The 6,786-nt window shown below is 43.5% G+C and overlaps 1 protein-coding gene across 4 annotated transcripts in view; it reads right to left on the bottom strand.

The window, feature by feature from the left end:
- Nucleotides 1–6,786, bottom strand: part of Fbxw11 (F-box and WD repeat domain containing 11) — a 93,714-nt gene that overhangs the window by 32,732 nt on the left and 54,196 nt on the right. The window lies entirely within an intron of this gene.

The following is a 6,786-nucleotide window of genomic DNA, read 5'->3' as shown; positions in this document are numbered from 1 at the left end:
TCTTTTTGCTTATGTGGTGCTGAGGAATTGAACCCAGGGCCTCAGGCATGCAAGGCAAGCGCTCTACCACTGAGCCACCTTCCCAGCCCCACTTTGGTTGTTTTTTGTTAGGACAACTGTTTCCTGGTGTAAAAGCTGAGCCTGGACAGTTACTTATTTGTCAGATATTAGGATTAAAAAACATTTTTTTTTTTTTTACAAAACCCGTAAGGGGCAATGGCTCCCCAAACTGTACAGATGAGTGCAGAGAGGCAGAGTACTCAAAAGCTCTGCTAAGGGGTGAGGCAGGACTGGAACTCAGGATTTCTTACAAAACTCGTGTTTATTGTCGTCACTCACTGTCTCTCACAACAAATCACAATCCTTGAGTCCCTTCTCCCAGGCAAGAAGGAGAAACAACCCAGATTTAGTTTGGAAAGTGCTATGACAAACCAAGAGCTGAAGTCAATTGTACTTCAATGTACTTTTGTCAAGCATTGTATCTCCCTGTTGTGGTTAACACTTTTTGTTCCCAAACATATGGTAAAAAGCCTTAAAAGCAACAGCAACATGTCTACAAATTACTTGAGAGCCTGTCATTGACAGTGGAGAGGAGCGGGCTACAGGAGCCACTGCTCCTCCCCGGGTCCCCGGGCAAAGACAGCAAGCTCTTCCCCAGGCCTGTTCCTAGATAGTGTTAAATAAGCATAAGGAACACACAGAAAATCCCAACTTCCTGTCTCAAACTCACAAACTAGTTCTGACTAGTTTTATGACATGTAACATCCTGTAGCCTTGATTTTCTACAAAATGGTAACAAACTTGTGAAAAGACTTTGAAGACAATAGAGAAGTCTACAAAGTTAATGTCTGTTCTCTTTAACAAGCTTAGTGGTAAAGACCAGTGAATTATTAAATCGTAGCCCGTTTCTTTAGGGGTATAGCCTAGGCCTTATTTGAAAAATACAGCATGAAACAATGAGTAAAACCAGGCATGGTGATGAGGCCAGCAAATAAGGCAAAGCAGTAAAAAAGAGGCTTTAAAAACTAAGGATTTCTTCAAGCCTCAGAATGACATTGTTATTCTGTTGATTATCATATACTAACCTCTTAGCCTGGACTAGAGCAAATACTTCAGCTTTGAAGAGCAGACTTCAGGACATTCTTGAACCTGCTATCTTCCGGACACACAGTCAAAGGACAGAACACCTTTACCTAATGGCCAGTGTTGCAAAAGTGAGGCCCAGGAAAATGCTCCCTTCCCCTTTTCTTTTTGTGGGAGAAACCACTGTCGACTCCCCCTTCCCTTTGTTCTCTTTCCCTTGCAAAACTGCGCGTGGCCCTCCCTACCCGTCCCTCACCCAGGGGACCACCAGGTAAGTGGACCAGGTAAGTGGTCACTGTGCGCCTGCGGGTCAGCGGGGAGCCCCCTCCCCGGCTCTGAGGTCACTTCCTCCCCTTCCCTAAAAACCTCACTCCACCATTCGTCAGGCTGCTGCACCGGTTTGCTGGTGCAGCCCCACCGACCGGCACTCCCAGTAATCTCTTTTCTCCTAACTGGTGTATCCAGCAACCCTTTCCGTCATCTCCTAGCAGACTTCCCAAGTGGCAAAAAGCCCATCAGCATCTGTTAAAACTATTCATGGAAGTGGCACTGCAGCTCAAGTGGTAGAGCGCTAGCTTTGAGCACCAAGAGGCTCAGGGGCAGCGCCCAGGCCAAGTTCAAGCCCCAGGACCGGGAAAACAAACAGACAAACAAAAATCACCAAAAAACCCATTTCCCCTACCTAATTCTATCGCCGGTTAGGATCTGATACGTGTAGCATTATCTCCTTACTAGAAGGTACCTTCAAAGCGATACCTGACCTACCCATCTAGAAATTGTGAAGAGTGGACTTTCGAGGTCAGATCTACATAATGGGCAAAGGTCAGCAAGCCTTTCCCCCAACTGTGGAACCACATTAAATGGGCAGAACCAAGGACAGCACCTGTGAAGCGCTCCACTTCCCACCAGGCTGGTCTCCAGGCCTTCACTATTCTTACTCAGGGCTCTCATCTCCAGTCTCAGCCATCCCCTACACGTGCTACTGGCCCAGCCTCAGCGCTCTGGCCAGTCCTCAGGGTCACTCGACAGACACATGCAGGTGACCTCCGCATGGTCGTCCTGTGGCCCTTGGAGGGATGACTACACGTGCAATCTGTGTTTTATATGCTGGCTCCAGCTTCTACAATCTATGTTCACTACAGAAAAATGATAAACTATCTAAGAAAAAAAAGGTTAAGTCTTTAAATCTCATTTCTAAGAGGTAACAGCTTTTAACATTCTATATACATATGTCTAGGTTTATGGGCCCCACAAAAATCTTTTCAGGTGCTAATTAACTGCTGAAATTAAGAACAGTGCTAGAGGGGTTGGAGGTGTGACTCAGAAGAGTGCCAGCCAAGGAGCAAAAGCATCACATACCAAGTAAAGTCCTGGTCTTGGATCCAAGAGAAAAAGAATCATGCTGGAAAGTCAGTATTGAATGTAACAGTTAATCTCCCACAAGCACACCGTCTTCAGCGGTGCTCAGCAACCACCTCTGGGTGCTCTTGCGTAAGGCTAACAAGCTGCACACGGACACGTGCGCCCCGGAGCTCTGCTCCGGGTTCTAGGTCTTCTCAGTGTTCTGCAGTTCCGTAGTTCTGTCACTATCTTGGTAAACAAAGTTTTTAGGCCTGCTTGTTCACAGTATTCCTAAACATATTCAAATCTTGATTACAATGTTTCTTTCACTCGTTATTTGAGGCCATTAGTCTTAGAAAGGAAACGAAGACCTGGCACGGGGTTTCTTTCTATTGCCACTATGCTATCTAATCTAAGCACACCTGCACTTCAATGTGTATAGTGAGCCTCTCTCCAAGCAGTACCCCCGAGTGCTTTGTTCTCGACTCTCTAAACGTGTGGGGCACTAGACACTGGCCATTAGTCTTCTGGATGGTATTCTCAAAGACCCGGCCATCCTTTTGTGACTCTCCATGGCCATGTGCCCCTTTCTTTCATTGTCTATCATCAAGCAAAGCCCAGGGATGATCGCACATGCCTCAATCACTGGGGCTAACACATTCAGCACAGCACCAAGTTCACAGCACCTCAGCTATTGTAAGCTGAGGCTGTATTTATCCAGACTATAATTTCATCATACCAAAATCATACTTAAATTATTTTTTAAAAGAGTCTAGCCACAGGATAACAAATTCAGCTCATGTCTGAATTTCCTCTGTGATTATTTCTATACATATTAGAATATAATCACTTGCCACCATTTATTATGTCCACATTACTCAATCTTCCTAGTTATATATACACTGCTGATCAATTCCCTTCTTGAATCCTCTGCTCTCTGAGATAAAATAACGAGACAAGAATACAAAGGGAGTTGCTCTTTCTGGTCTCAGTGGCTGGCTGCAAGGCCCACGGCTTGTATGTGAACTGGGAAGCCAGCATCCAAACCTTCCACATGACAAAAGAAGTTAGTGTGAGACCACTAGCCAAGGTCAAGCATGTGTGGCTGTATCTGAGTCGTCTGGGATGACTGGTGTTCAAAAAGACAGCAACAAAAACAGATTCCCCAGATCTCTTGCCCTCCTGAACAAACCTCTGGTTAATGAGGCCCAGTGAAGAAATCCCTTTTAGTCCTCTCTGACCGCCCCCTTTACAGAATGCTCACAACTATCAGTAAGTTTCTGAGCAAGTAAACACCATCTCAGTGACATCCACAGAGGCTAGCCTGATCTCCTTGGGTTCTGACTGACTGTAAAGTCACTTCATCCTTGGGTTCGAGGAGGCCGTGTTTTTCAGTTGTATTAGATATCAAGTAAGATCACCTGACTCAAGGCTTGGTTTTGTCATGATCTACATGACCTTAAGCAAATCCATTTTCCTTTCTAGATCTGACTTTCATAACATAAAAATGATATTAAATGCTTCAAATGGACTATTCTGTATCATCTACAAAATAACTAAGACAGAAACTCTCAATGTTCTTAGACAAAAAGAGCCTGGTACGTAGCAGGTAGTCCTAGCTGTCAGCCTTCCTTCTCTGCTTCCTTTCCCCCGAACCTGCTTAGCTGATGCCAGTGGTCGAGGGGTCTAAGTAGCAATCTTCACCTATGTGGAACATGTAATAGAAAAATGCACATCTTACATCTCTTCTAGCAAAACCCTAAGTCCTAGCCTTGGTATAAGACCCATAGCCTCCAAAACACTTGGAGAAGAGCAGGAAGCACACACTCTGTGTTTGGGGACCTCAGGCTAGTCACTCCTGGGCCATGCAGATTCTGGAACTTTCTGGTTTCCGAGACCACTCAGAACACAGAAGTTGCTAACTGAAGCAATCCACCTGCCTCTGCGGTGTCAGAGCTCAGCATTTCCCTCAGAGTCTATGTCTGGCTCTCATTACCCTATCAGGTTGCACCCCTCACCCCCGCCCCGGCCCCCACGTCTCCTACCACCTCTCCTGAGGACACGCTCCAGCCTCAGGAAAAGGAGGCCACAGTGCTGCAGACACTGCCCTGTGCTAATTACAGGCACCACGTCAAAGTCTGGAAATTCCAAATCACAAACAAAATTAAAAGGCACAAATTTCAAAGCTAAATACGTACATAAACTAACAAAATCAAACTCAAATGTGTGATGTCATTTCAATGGCCTTGACTAGAGCCAGGCGGAGGACACAACTGCTTAGGATCATGCAATTACAGAAACTTCCATCCTTTTAGAAAAGCATTTCAAAGAGCAGCTAGCTACAAAGAAACTTCCTTTCCCACTCGGCAGGCCCCAGATCTAATAAAATCAGAAGTTAGAAACCTTTTGACAAAACAATGCAACTACAGAAAGCAAGTTTGTCCACCGGGCGCCTGTCACTTGGAATTAGCCAACGAGCATTCAGACAGAAATGAAGTGAAAAGTTCCACGTCTTTTCCTACTAAGTATCCAGGAAACCAAACAGCTCTACAGTACCAGCTCCGAAATTAAAACATCTAACAATTACCTCTGGAGAAGCATCTCTGGGGCTTAGTTTGTTTTGTTCTGTTTTTAAACGGATATCCTCAGAGTACCACTGGATGACAGGCATGTTATGTAGCTGTCTGATCGTGAGGATACGCTCTTTCTCTCTGTCCTACTGGCATCTCCGCACCCAGCCTAAAGCCTGAGCTAGCTCAGTCTTTCCCCCATCTCTCAAGACCTTTGATCTAGTTCCCCATAGTCCCTAGTGGTTTTCCAGCCTTACTTGAGGGTAAGATAAATAATAAAGCATGGCCAGGGAGCTAAGGGTTTCAAAATTTTCTCACCAAACCGATCATCAATGCTCATCATAGTTTTTGAAGTACAGCCTATCTCTATATTTCAAATGGAATAAAATTTCTCTTTAACAACAGTTCTTACAACCTAGCCAACAGAAATTGACACTGCAGACTAAACATTTACCATGATTTTTAGAAAAGTCTATTCATAATTATCACTTTTTCCACTGAACCAAAAGGAGCCAGAAACCACAAACATTTTCCACTTCTCCTATACTGACAGGTACAATATTCATACTAAACAGTAAAAATGCCAAAAGTATAGATGATTTTTATAGAACTAATGTCTTCACAATCAAGTGTTAAAGTGATGTCGGTTTTAACAAAGTAACAAGTCAAACTTGCTGGGTGCCAGTAGACACACCATGTAATCCTAGCTGCTCAGGAGGCTGAGATCTGAGGATAGGGGTTCAAAACCAGCCTAGGGCAGGAAAATCTGTGAGATTCTTATCCCCAATTAATCACCAAAAACAAAACAAAGTCAAACTCAAGACCTCCTACACAAAGTTAAACATTAAGATATATAATCACCAGAAAGTTGCTCATATGTTACTAAATCCAAGTGTGTACATACATACATACGAGCCTGTTTTTCCCACAATGCTCGTAAGGCAGGGTTGGTATTAAAGAACTACAGCCAGGTTTAAGCCAAGTCTACTAGACACTAACACGATCAACTTGGCCAGCTTGTCTCCAGCTATTAGATTCATGAGTATGAAATATTCTGACATATGTATGTATGTTCAGATCAAATCCTGTTAAAACAAATAGCATTTTAACAAAAATATTTCCATGTCCCAGCCAACAGTCCATTCATTTCACGTAACATTCAATACCACAAAATTCCCCTTTAATAGAGATATGGACAATACCTTAAAACTCGCTGTAATGAAAATGGAATTTTACACAATTATACTAGCTGTATTTATATACATAACACATGGGCCTCTGTTCTGCCTCTTCTCCAAAGCAGGGATTGCTTGAAATTAACTCAAGAGAAACCGCCACAGTGCCACCTTGTGGCTATTCTGTAAATATAAGGCCATTCCTGTTAGCCATTTGGGAAGTTAATTAAAGGCAAGACTTCATTTAGTTAAAATTGCACTTATAAATCTGGATGCCCGTGGCTCACATCTGTAATCCTAGCTACTCAGGATGCTGAGATCTGAGGATGGCAGGTTGAAGTTTGAAGCCAGTCAGTGCAGAAAAAGCCCACAAGCGAGCCTTTGCACTAATTTTTAAACCAATGTCTCCTACCATCTAAACAATAACCAGAATGCATAACACAACCACTTTATCTGGTAGAAACCAGCTTCCTGATCTATACAAGGAAAAAGAGAACTGATGGCTAAGATTCCTGTCAGAAGTTCATTACTATAATTCTAGAAAGAAATGGCTCATATTTTGCTTTTCTGAGGATACTAATATGAGACATGGACAAGTCATGAAACATTTTTTTTTT

This window comes from Dipodomys ordii, unplaced genomic scaffold (assembly GCF_000151885.1).
Source record: "Dipodomys ordii isolate 6190 unplaced genomic scaffold, Dord_2.0 Scaffold112, whole genome shotgun sequence".
NCBI lineage: Eukaryota > Metazoa > Chordata > Mammalia > Rodentia > Heteromyidae > Dipodomys > Dipodomys ordii.
Note: the sequence above shows the minus strand (reverse complement) of the source record. Positions and strands in the feature narration are given on the sequence as shown.